The sequence below is a fragment of the Loxodonta africana genome, chromosome 19, assembly GCF_030014295.1.
Source record: "Loxodonta africana isolate mLoxAfr1 chromosome 19, mLoxAfr1.hap2, whole genome shotgun sequence".
Lineage (NCBI taxonomy): Eukaryota > Metazoa > Chordata > Mammalia > Proboscidea > Elephantidae > Loxodonta > Loxodonta africana.
Window position 1 is genome coordinate 49,410,281 of NC_087360.1, and position 13,545 is coordinate 49,423,825.

Consider the following 13,545-nt stretch of genomic DNA (forward strand, 5'->3'; position numbering starts at 1 on the left):
GCCACTGCAGGGAGAAAGATGTGGCAGGCTGGTTCTGTAAAGATTTACAGCCTTGGAATCCTGTCCTATAGGATTGCTATGAGTCGGAATTGACTCCACGGCATTGCGTTTTAGGTTTTAATTTTTATGGAAGCAGCGTGCCACATCTTTCTCCAGAAGAGCAGTTGGTACAGCCAATCTTTCAGTTAACAGCTGAGCACTTTAACCACTGTACTACCATAACTCCTTACTGTAAAGATTACAGTCTTGAAAATCATTTGAGGCAGCCCTCCTCCAGCCTATAGAATTGTTATGACTCAGAATTGACTCTATGTCAATGGGTTTGATATATTTATAAAAATTACTGACATATAGGACTTTTTTCTATCCTCTAATTTTGGTTTTCTGTTTACTATGCCTTTCTTTGATTCATTTTTCTTCTGCTTTCATATTTTCTATTAGATTTATAGTTTCCCTTTTTTGTTCTTAATGTCAAAGCTACAGATGGTGTTTTGACATTCTGTTTGTATCTTGAAGTTTTAATCATACTTGTTACATACAGTTTCCAACAAGTTTAAAGTAACTATTTCTCTCCTCTTCCAGAACCAGATAAGAATTTTTAGGGATTAGGAGTGTGGGAATTTAGTAAATTCCTAGACATCTAATTCCTAAGAATTCTTTGTCTACTATTAAAACACATATACACAGTTAATTGTTACTTTTTTTTTTTTTGAATAAGCAATAGTTATTTAGATCTATAAAATCTGGATAGCTGAATCAGTTTAAGTATAAAGGAAGCTTAAAGTTTTTCCTTTCCTTTTTTCTCATGTCTTTTCTGTGAGATTATTTATTTTAAGGTGACACCTGATTAGATTTGTATCAAGACAATTTCACTTCCCTTTTAGCTATAAACCTATTGCCATCAAGTCGATTCTGACTCACTGTAACCCTGAGGGACAGAATAAAACTGTCCCATAGGGTTTCCAAGGAGCAGCTGGTGGATTTGAACGGCTGACCTTTTGGTTAAGAGTCGTAGTGTGCCTCCTGGGCTTCCTTATAGCTATAAAAAAAAAAAATCCATCTCAATATTCTGGCTTTGGATTTCTTTTCAGTGTATTAGTATTCAATTGCATCATAGCAAATCACCACAAAGTTAAAGGCTTAAGATAATACCCATGTATTAGTTTACAATTCTATAGGTCAGAGGTCAGGGCAGGCTTGTCTGGGTTTCCCGCTTAGGGTCTCCCAAGGCTGAAATCAAGCTGTCTGCCACACAGTGCTCTTATCTGGAGGTTATGAGGCAGAATCCACTTCCAAGCCCATTTAGGCTGTTGGCATAATCCAACTCCTTGGAGCTGTAGGCCTGAGGTCCCTGTTTCCTTGCAGGCTGTTGTCTGGGATCTGTCTGCATTCTTTCTCATGTGGCTTTCTCCGTCTTCAAGTCAGCAATGACACATCAAATACATATTGTGCTTCTAATATCTCTGACTTCCTTTCTGCTGGAAGACAGAGAAAACTGTATGTTTTCTCTTTTCATATTTTAAAAAAATTTTGGACAACGATCACAACCATTCGTTTCCAAAACTTTTTCATCACCCAAACAGAAGTTTTGTACCAATTAAGCTTAAGTCCCCATTCCCACCCCCATCTCCCTAGCCTCTGGTAACCACTAATCTACTTTCTGGCTCTATGCATTTGCCTATTTTAAATATATCATATAACGGGGCACCTATGATGTTTGTCATTTTGTTGTCTGGCCTATTTCACTCAGCATGTTTTCAAGGCATATACATCTCTAGCATGTATTACAACTTCATTCCTTTTATGGTCAAATAATATTTCATTCTGTCTTCCAAATTTCTTGGAATAGACAAGTGGGCACTTCTAGGGCTGCATCCCTTTGCTGAAACATCTCAATTGGTATTCCATTAATTCCTGGAGCCTTAAAAAAAAATTTTTTTTGCCAACTTCTTCAATGCAGCTTGGACTTCTTTCTTCAGTGCCATCAGTTCTTGATCATATGCTACCTCCTGATATGGTTGAACGTCACTCAATTCTTTTTGGTACAGTGACTCTATGTATTCCTTCCATCTTCTTTTGATGCTTCCTGCATGTTCAGTATTTTGACCACAGAATCCTTCACTACTACAACTCAATGCTTGAATTTTTTCTTGAGTTCTTTCAGCTGGAGAAATACCAAACATATTCTTCCCTTACGGTTTCCTAACTCCAGGTCTTTGCACATGTCATTATATATGTTACTTTGTCTTCTCGAGCCACCCTTTGAAATCTTCTGTTCAGCTCTTTTATGTCATCATTTCTTCCATTTGCTTTAGCTATTTGATGTTCAAGAGCAAGTTTCAGAGTCTCTTCTGACAGCCATTTTGGCCTTTTCTTTCTTTCCTGTCTTTATAATGACCTCTTGCTTCACGTATGATGTCCTTGATGTCACTCCACAACTCACCTTGTCTTCCGGCATTAGTGTTCAATGCATCAAATCTATTCTTCAGATGATCTCTAAGTTCAGATGGAATATACTCAAGGTTGTACTTTGGCTCTTGTGGGCTTGTTCTAATTTTCTTCAGCTTCAACTTGAGCTTGCATATGAACAATTCATGATCTGTTCTGTAGTCAACCCCTGGCCTTGTTCTGACTGATGACATTGAGCATTTCCATTGCCTTTTTTCATCAGATGTAGTCAATTTGATTCCTGTGTATTCCATCTGGTGAGGTTTACACGTGTAGTCACTGTTTATGTTGTTGAAAAAAAGTATTGCAATGAAAAGTGCTCATTCTTTGATGCCAAGAAATCTGGAAGACAGCAACCTGGCCAACTGACTGGAAGAGATCCATATTTATGCCTATTCCAAAGAAAGGTGATCCAACCAAATACAGAAATTATCAAACAATATCATTAATATCACTTGCAAGTAAATTTTGGTGAAGATTATTCAAAAGTGGTTGCAGCAGTATATCGACAGAGAATTGCCAGAAATTCAAGCCAAATTCAGAAGAGGACATGGGACAAGGAGTATCATTGCTGATGCCCAATAGATCCTGGATAAAAGCAGAGAATACAAGAAAGATGTTTACCTGTCTTTTATTGGCTATGCAAAGGCACTCGACTGTGTGGATCATAACAAATTGTCAATAACATTGCAAAGAATGGGAATTCCAGAACACTTAACTGTGCCTATGAGGAACCTATACCTAGACCAACAGGCAGTCATTTGAACAGAACAAGGTGATACTGCATAGTTTAAAATCAGGAAAGGTGTATGTCAGGGTTGTATTCTTTTGCTATACTTATTCAATCTGTATGCTGAGTAAATAATCCAGGAAGCTGGACTATATGAAGAAAAACAGGGCATCAGGATTGGAGGAAGGCTCATTAACAACCTTCAATATGCAGACGACACAACCTTGCTTCCTGAAAGTGAAGACGGCTTGAAGCACTTTTTGACAAAGATCAAAAACTACAGCCTTTGGTATGAACTACATCTCAACATAAAGAAAACAAAAATCCTCAAAATTGGACCAATAAGCAACATCATGATAAACAGAGAAAAGACTGAAGTTGTCAAGGATTTCATTTTACTTGGATCCACAATCAACACCCGTGGAAGCAGCAGTCAAGAAATCAAATGATGTATTGCACTGGGAAAATCTCCTGCAAAAGAGCTGTTTAAAGTGTTAAGACTAAGGTGCACCTGACCCAAGCCACAGTATTTTCTATTGCCTCATATGCATGTGAAAGCTAAGTAATGAATAAGGAAGACAGAAGAAGAATTGGCCTCTTTGAATTGTGGTGTTGGTGAAGAATATTGAGTATATCATGGACTGCCAAAAGAATGAGCAAATCTGTCTTGGTAGAAGTACAGCCAGAATATTCCTTAGAAGTAAGGGTGGTGAAACCTTGTCTCACATACTTTGGGCATGTTATCAGGAGAGATCCATCCCTGGAGAAGGACATCATGTGCTTGGTAAAGTAGTGGGTCAGTGAAAAAGAGGAAGACCCTCAAGGAGATGAATTGACATAGTGGTTACAACAATAGGCTCAAGCATAACAAAGACTGTGATTATGGTGCAGGACTTGTCAGTGTTTCCTTCTGTTGTACATAGGGTCGTTATGAGTCAGAACTGCCTAGATGGCACCTAACAACAATAATATTCTATTATATGTATACAATCACATTTCGTTTACCCATTCATTTGGGTAATTTCTATCTTTTGATTATTGTGAATAGTAGTATAATGAATATTGGCATATAAGTATCTGCTTGAGTCCCTACTTTCAAATCTTTTCAGACTGTATCTAGAAGTGGAATTGCTGAGTCATATGGTATAAGCCTACATTTAACTTTTTGAGAAACTGCAAAACTGTTCTCCACAGTGACTGCACTATTTTGCAATCCCACCAGCAATTTCTCCAAATCCTCACCAACACTTGCTCTTTATTATTTTTTTTGATAGTAGCCATCATAGGGGGGACTGTGTTTTTAAAGGGCTTATGTGATTAGATTTGAGCCACCTGGATAATCTTCCTTTTGTAATCATATAATATTACATAATCATAGGAGTAACACAAAGGGAAATGTCATGAAGGTCATCTGAATATCTTGCCTACTACATTAGCTTTTAGGGCTCTTCGAAGTTCTATTTCCCCTGTTTTTTTTTTTTTTTTTTTTAATAGACTTTAGTTTTTAGTACAATTTTAGATTTGCAGAAAAATTGAAAGGATAAGACAGAGAGTTCTCATATTCCTGCACCCAATTTCCCCTACAATTCAATTAACATTTTACATTAGTATGGTACATTGTTACAATTAATGAACCAGTATTAATACATTGTTGTTGTAAGGTGCCTTTGAGTCAGTTCTGACTCATAGTGACCCTATATGTACAATGGAACAAAACACTGCCTGGTCCTGCACAGTCTTAGTCATCTAGTGCTGCTATAACAGAAATACCACCACTGGATGGCTTTAACAAAGATAGATTTATTTCTTCACAGTACAGTAGGCTAAAAGTTCAAATTCAGGGCATCAGCTCTAGGGGAAAGCTTTCTCTCTCTGTTGGCCTTCTCATCAATCTTCCGCCGGACCTGGAGCTTCTCCACACAGGGAGCCTGAGTCCAAATGACTTGCTCTGCTCCCAACACTACTTTCTTTGTGGTATGAGACCCTCCCTTTCTGCTCACTTCCCTTTCCTTTTTATTTCTTGAGAGATAAAAGGTGGTGTAGGCCACACTCCAGGGAAACTTCTTTTACATTGGATCAGGGATGTGACTGGGTAAGGGTGGTGTTACAATCCCACCCTAATCCTCTTTAACATAAAATTACAATCACAAAATGGAGGACAGCCACACAATACTGGGAATCAGGGCCCAGCCAAATTGATACACACTTTTTTGGGGAGACATAGTTCAGTCCATGACATGCACCATACTCACAATCATAGCCATGCTTGAGCCTATTGTTGCAGCCACTGTGTCAATCCATCTCAGCGAAGGTCTTCCTTTTTTTTTTGCTGACCCTCTACTTTACAAGCATGATGTCCTTCTCTGTGGACTCGTCCCTTCTGATAACAGGTTCAAAATATGTGAGATGACGTCTCACTATCCTCGCTTCCAGGGAGCTTTCTGGCTGAACCTTTTCCAAGACAGGTCTGTTCATTCTTCTAGTAGTCCATGGTATATTTAATAGTCCTCACCAAGATCATAATTCCAAGGCATCAATTCTTCTTTGGCCTAGCTTATTTACCTCTTTAAGTCATGGTCTGGAGTTTTCTGTATATGAGTATTTCACCTCAGTGATATTTCTTCCTAGGTACTTTCTTTTACACCACACTTTCTTTTACATGCTCCGGTCAGTGGTCATATTTCCTTCATTCTCATTTCTGCCTGCTCATTCTACATATAGGAACATGTCTGTGAAAAGGGATCGGTGTACTTCCTCCATTCCGCAGGGGATTCACTCTTTTTTAAATTGTATTTTATCTTTTATTATCCTATCTATCCTCTCCCTATCTGTCCATCTCTCTATCTGTCTATCATACATCTATCTACGTATCTATCTTACTAATTAATTTGTTATCTATCTATTGTCATAATTTCTCCCTAGCTTGCCTAATAGCTCTGGCTAGGACTTCCAGAACATGTTGACTAGCAGTGGTGAGAGTGGGCAGCATCCCAGTCTTATTGCTTTCCTTCATGAAAAAGCTCTGACTTTTGCATTCAGTCTGATGTTGGCTGTGGGCTTCTCATAAACTGTCTTTAATCCTTTTAAAATTTTTCATATTTCCCTTCCTTTCCTATCTCAATGAGTGGTCTTGTTTTGTTTTTTAATTAAATCAGGAAACGGTGTTGAATTTTGCCAAATACCTTTTCTGCATCTATGGAGATGATCATATGAGTCTTCCAGGTCTTTTACAGACTGGGTTGTTTGTCTCTCTGTTGTGAAACTCTAAGTAGGAATGGGAGAATGTTCCTAATTTCTGTAGAATACCGAGAACGACTTGAATCCTGGATGTATTCAGGGCTCTGGGCTACTGACTGCCTATATATACCTCAGCTGCTTCCTCTTGAACTGCTTGCCTGGGGCCGGTGGGCTGGCTCTTGTGCCTGTAGGTATCTGAACACAGAGCTCGATGGCTGTGAGGCAGAGGTGGCTTATGTCCTCTACCACCCTGCTTCTTTCCTCATTTTTTCTTTACCAGAAATCTTAAACAACAAATTAACAAATTAGATAATTGTCATTGTATTAAATTAATTGGATTAGGTAAATGTGATTGGATTAGATTGAATGCATTACATGAGATTGGATTGAGTTTTTTGATTAGATCACTTGAGGTTGGTTTAAATTTATTGGATTAATTGAACGTGATTGGATCGGACTGATTGGATTTGAGAGCAAGTGCTATCACGTGACTTGAAACAACATAAAAGGCTGGAGAGACAACATCCTTCAGAGTGCCTGACCTTTCTTCACAGGTCCTGCAAGCCGCATCACGGAGTGTTCTCAATATCCATCTATCTGAGAATTGGAAGTGGAGTACTTCGGAGGGCAGGTCGTAAAGTGGTAGAGAGGCTGTGGCTATGGCAGGAGGCTTAACCAGGATGAAGCCAGGCCCTGTGGAAGAACTCTCCAGACTCAAGTATTTATGTTTGGTGTTGAAGGTTTGCACTGAGCTGGACAATCATTTGGGAATCAACGATGAAGATCTGGCTGAATTTGTGGTCAGTCTTGCTGAGAACAATACCACCTTTGATACTTCTAAGACTTCTGTGGTTAAACATGGTGCAGAATTTGCAGATCCTTTTATTAATAACTTGCTGCATCTCATATGAACCATGGGGCCTCCAGCAAAGCCTTCTACTAGCAAAGATCCAGTTGTTAAATCCTAAACTGAAAAAGAAAAGCTGAAGAACTCTTCCCACTCCTTTGCTAAACAGACGACCCTCCCATTGGGAAGATGTGGGGTGAGGATGATGTGGAAGTTGCTGTGGATGTCCTGAAAGAACTGGAAGCCTTAATGCCCAGGGCAGCAGGCCAGGAAAAGCAGAGAGACACTGAGCACTGGGACAGGACAAAGAAGAAGAAGTGGAGCTGAGACAGAAACTGAAAGCAAGAGCCAGACCAAGATAGAGGCCATAAGTGGAGACACTGGTTCCATTCTCCATCACATTACTGAACCGGAATAGGAATAGATATCAGTTCAGGAGCAAAAGTCAGAGTTCCCCACAAAGACCACAAGGACCAGGACAGGTATGGGGAGAGGAATCTGAACAGATGGCACAATAGGCATGTGGACCACCCTCCCCCCAAGAAGCCCGGCATTAAGAATGTTTACAATGGCAAAGCTATCAGCAGTTCGGGTGCTTCATGCAGCTGGAGGGACTACAGAAGCCGTGGGAAGGCTGTTGTACATTTCTCAGGTCCGGCAGGAAGGCAGTGTGGCCAATGTGGCTGATGTGGTAAGCAAAGGCCAGAGGGTCAAGGTCAAGGTGCTGTCTTTCACCAGGACCAAGATCAGCCTGAGCATGAAGGATATAAATCAAGAGACTGGAGAAGATCTGAACCCATATGGATGGCAAAATCTAGTTGGGGACAGCAGTAAGAAGACCTCAGTGTGGAATCCTGACAGATCCACTCACCTTTCCCTTGTTAGTGACCCTGAATTCGAGGGTGACTGGGAGCACAACACCTCATCCACATCTCTGATTCTGAAAAGTGGGACATTAAACAGATGATTTCTGCCAGCGTCCTTGTTAAAGAAGAGTTTCCAGGCTCTGATGAAAATACCAGCATTCTCCCTAAGGTGGTTGATGAGGAAGATGATAACCTTGAGATAGAACTGGTTGAGAAAGAGCCTCCATTCCTGAGAGGGCACACCAAGCAAAGCATGAACATGAGCCCCATTAAAATCACTAAAACCTAGATGGTTCCCTCTCCCAAGCAGCCAAGATGCAGAGTGCCATAGTTAAAGAAAGTCGGCAGGCGGAATGGAAAGCTGAGATGGATTTTATTCCCATGGTACTCAACAAATTCTGGGTTGATCCTCTGCCTGATGCAGAAGGCAGGCAGATTGCTGCCAACATGAGGGGTATTGGGATGATGTCCAATGATGTTCCTGAGCGGAAGAAACATGCCTTTGGGGGCAAAAAAAGCATCTTATGGGAAAAAGACCCAGATGTCAATCCTGGAGCAGAGGGAGAGCCTGCCCATCTATAAACTCAAAGAGCAGCTGGTCCAGTCTGCCCATGGCAATCAGATCCTGATTGTTTTTGAAGAGACAGGATCTGGGAAGATGAAGCAGATGACCCAGTACGTGGCAGAGGTGAGCTACACATCCGGGGGCAAAATTGGATATACCCAACCAGAAGAGTGGCAGCCAGGTCAGTGACCAAAAGAGTGTCAGAGGAGTTTGGTTGTTGCTTAGTCCAACAGGTGGGCTACACATTCAATTTGAGGACTGCACCAGCCCTGAAACAGTCATCAAGTACATGACAGATGGGATGTTGCTCAGAGAGTGCCTGATTAACCCTGACCTTACTTTTTTTTACTAAGCATGTGATCATCATGTTGGACAAGGTGCATGAGAGAACAGCTGACACTGACTTGCTCTTTGAGTTGTTGAAAAAGATGGTTCAAAAACTGCATGACATGAAGCTAGTTATCACCTCAGCCACCTTGGATGCAGTGAAGTTTTTTCAGTGCTTTTATGAAGCTCCTATGTTCCCCATTCCAGGTTGAAACTGGTGAAAATACTGTACACAGAGGAACTTGAGACAGTTTATCTGGGTGCCAGCTTGATCACTGTCATGCAGATTAACTTAACAGAGCCACCAGATGATATCTTGGTTTTCCTGACAGGTCAGAAGGAGATCGACGCTGCTTGTGAGATCCTGTATAAGCGAGTGAAATCCCTGGGACCTGATGTTCCAGAGCTAGTTATTCTCCCAGTGTATTCCACCCTTCCCAGTGAGATGCAGACCCGAATCTTTGACCCTGTTCCACCTGGCAGCAGAAAGGTCGTGATTGCCACGAACATCTCGGAGACATCGCTATCAATGTGTACAATTTCAAGACAGGGATTGACCAGCTCATGATGGCTCCTGTTTTTCAGGCTCAGGTAAAGCAAAGAGCAGGCAGAGCTGGGAGAACAGGCCCAGAGAAGTGCTACAGGCTGTACACAGAACATGCCCACCGAGATGAAATGTTGACCAACAATGTGCCAGAGATCCAGAGAACCAACTTAGCAAGCACAGTGCTTCTCTCAAGGCCATGGGCATCAATGACCTCCTGTCCTTTGACTTCATGGATGCCCCACCACTGAAACCCTTGATTACGGCCATTGAGCAGTTGTACAAGCAGAGGGTTCTGGACAACAAGGGCCTGCTCACTCACCTGGGCCTCAGGATGGCAGAGTAGCTTTAAACCACTGTGCCACCAGGGTTTCTGAGAGACTCAGAGCAAGGGAATAATATTCCCTCAGTTAAATTTCGTCAGAGGATAGAAGGGGGGAAGATGATATGACTTTTGGAGAACCTGACCAGACCAAATGGAAACCCACCACAGGCCTGAATGTCTGATACCTGAGTAAACTCAGCTTACCTTTTGGATTCTTTGCTCTGTTGAAGGACTAATTATTAATAACTGTTTTGGACGGGTAAAATAATTGGGAGGGGGAAATTATCCTCCAAATATGAAAAAAAAAATTGCAAAAAAGCCAGGGGTTGGTCTGTGGTGGATTAATTACTTTTGGGTGTGGCCTTTCTAGTAATGGTCTTGTAATTCCCACTCAGGTGATTGGGCAGGTGATTGTGGCCCACCATGGGGATTGGTTTTGCCTTAAAAGAGAGCCAATTCCAGAGAAGAGAGGAGGAGCCGACCACTACCAAGGAAGAAGAGACCACCAGGAGAGACCTGACAGCAGGAGATGGCTTGGTGGGCTTCCCAGCCCACTGAGAGAGAAAGCTGAGTGCCTTTGGGCAGAGACCTAAGGCCAGGGAGAGGTGTGCCTGAAAGCACAGCTGGAGGGAGGCTGTCTTGATGAAAGAACTGTATCCTGAGTGTTCCTAAGCTTTAATTGTAATGATCACTTCCTTTATAACAAACCCCATAATTGCGAGTATGGTTTTTGTGCCCTGTGTGGCTGTTGAAATGAATTATCCAAACCAGCAGAGAAGTAGAAAGTGCTGCGGGAGGGAAGGTTGGTGTCAGAGTTGGTAAAGATAGCTGTGAGAGGAGGTGTGTCTGACCTCTGCCTCATAGGAATCAATCTTGGGCTATTGATCTTGGTTTTCCTTTCCCCTTGTGAACTTAGAGAAGGACAGACACCTCCCCCAAGTTGTTTTTACAACTATCAGCTGCTCTATGCAAGTTTAAATTGAAGCTGAAGAAAATTAAAACAAGCCCAGGAGAGCCAAAGTACGACCTTGAGTATATCCCATCTGAATTTAGAGACCACCTCAGGAATAGATTTGATGCATTCAATATGAATGACTGAAGGCCAGACGAGTTGTGGGATGACATCAAGGACATCATCATATCCTAAGAAAGCAAACAATCATTAAAAAAAACAGGAAATGAAGGAAAGACCAAAATGGATGCCAGAAGACACTCTGAAACTTGCTTTTGAACGTAAAGTAGTTAAAGCAAAAGGAAGAAATGAAGTAAAAGAGCTGAACAGAAGTTTTCAGGGATGGCTCCAGAAGACAAAGTAAAGTATTATAATGACATGTACAAAGAACTGGAGTTAGATAGCCAAAAGGGAAGTTCATGATCAGCATTTCTCAAACTGAAAGAACTGAAGAAAATATTCAAGACTTGTGCTGCAATATTGAAGAATTTTATGGGCAAAAAATTGAATGATACAGGAAGCATCAAAAGAAGATGGAAGGACTACACAGTCACTGTACCAATAAGAATTGGTTGCCATTCAACCATTTCAGGAGGTAACATATGGTTAAGAGCCTTTGGTACTGAAGGAAGAAGTCCAAGCTGCACTGAAGGCATTGGCAAAAAACAAGGGTCCAGGAGTTGACGGAATACCAACTGAGTTCTTTCAACAAATGGGAACAATGCTGGAAACATTCATTTGTCTGTGTCAAGAAGTTTGGAAGACAGCTACTTGGCCAACTGACTGGAAAAGACCCAAATTTGTGCCCATTCCGAAGAAAGGTGACCCAACAGAGTGTGGAAATTATTGAACAATATCATTAATATCATGCACAATTAAAATTTTGCTGAATATAGTTCAAAAATGGCTGCAGCAATACATCCACAGGGAACTGCCAGAAATTTAAGACAAATTCAGAAGAGGACGTGGAGCGAGGGATATCACTGCTGATGTCAGGTGGATCTAGCCTGAAAGCGTAGAATACCAGAGAGATGTTTATCTGTGTTTTATTGACTGTGCAAAGGCATTAGACTGTGTGGATCATAACAAATTCTAGATAACATTTTAAAAAATGGAAATTTCAGGACACTTAATTGTGCTCACACAGAACCTGTATGTAGACCAAGGGCAGTCATTTGAACAGAACAAAGGGATCCTGCCTGGTTTAAAATCAGAAAAGGTGTGTGTCAGTGTTGTGTCGTTTCACCATACTTATAATCTGTATGCTGAGCAAATAATCCTAAAAGCTGGATTGTATGAAGAAGAACATGGCATCAAGATTGGAGGAAGACTCATTAACAACCTGAGAGATGCAGATGACACAATCTTGCTTTCTGAAAGCGAGGAGGACTTGAAGCACTTACTGATGAACATCAAAGTCTTCAGCCTTTAGTTTGGAATACACAGTAACGGAAAGATAACAAAAGTATTCACAACTAGACCAATAAACAACACCATGATAAATGAAAAAAATATTGAAGTTGTCAAGGATTTCATTTTACTTGGATCCACATTTAATGCTCATGGAAACAGCAGTCAAAAAATCAAAACCTGCAAAAAAAATCTCTTTAAAGTGTTAAAAAGTGAAGATGTCTCTTTGAGGACTAAGGTGTGCCTGACCCGAATTATGGTATTTTCAGTTGCCTCATGTGCATGTTAAAGCTGGACAATGAATAAGGAAAATTGAAGAATTGATGCCTTTGAATTAAGGTGTTGGTGAAAAATATTGAATGTACCATGGACTGTCAGAAGAACAAGCAAATCTGTCTTGGAAGAAGTACAGCCATAATGCTCCTTAGCAGTGAGAATGGTGAGATTTTGTCTCACTTATTTGACACATTATCAAGAGGGACCAGTCCCTAGAGAAGGAAATTGTGCTTGCTAAAGTAGAGGTTCAGTGAAAAACAGAAATACCTTCAAGGAGATGGATTTACACCGTTACTGCAACAGTGGGCTCAAACATAGCAATGATTATGAGAATGGCACAGAACCAGCCAATCTTTTGCTCTGTTGTACATAGAACAAAATGCAATGATTTGGAAGTGACTCAACAGCACCTAACGACATGGATGTCCATGTCTGAATCCCTGGGAACTTGTAAATATATTACCTTACCTGGCTTAAAGACTTCGCAGATGTGAAGAAGGCTGAGGTACTTGAGATGGGAAGATTATCTGGGAGGCCCAATGTAATCATATGAATCTTTCCTGGCTGCGGGTAGAGAGATATGAGGCCAGAAGAATGATCTGAGAGATGTGATGTTGCTGGATCTGAAGATGGAGGAAAGCAGCAATACATGAGCCAAGAAATGCAGGTGTCCTCTAGAATTTGTAAAAGATGAGGAAATGGATTTTCCTTAGAGCCTCCAGAAGGAACACAGCCCTGCTGTCACCTTGGTACTAGCCCAGAGAAACCCAATTTCAGATTCTTGACCGCAAGAGCTGGATCGATAAAAAACTTGTGTTGTTTTAAGCCAAATTTGTGGTAATTTGATACAGCAGCCATAGGAAACTTATGTAATACAGACCATAGGTCTGGGACCTGGTAGTTCACAACACCAGGGATATTGGTGGGATCTGAAAGTGAATGAGACCAGAAATATCAGAATCACTTGCTTTTGTGGGCAGCGAAATATGACAGCAAGGAGAAAGAAGTAGTAAGAAAA

At 41.1% G+C, this 13,545-nt stretch overlaps 1 pseudogene; it reads left to right on the plus strand.

Moving 5' to 3' along the window:
• Positions 1 to 6,162: 6,162 nt before the first annotated feature.
• On the plus strand, positions 6,163 to 9,910 carry LOC100660872 (ATP-dependent RNA helicase DHX8-like; annotated as a pseudogene).
• The last annotated feature ends 3,635 nt before the right edge of the window (positions 9,911 to 13,545 follow it).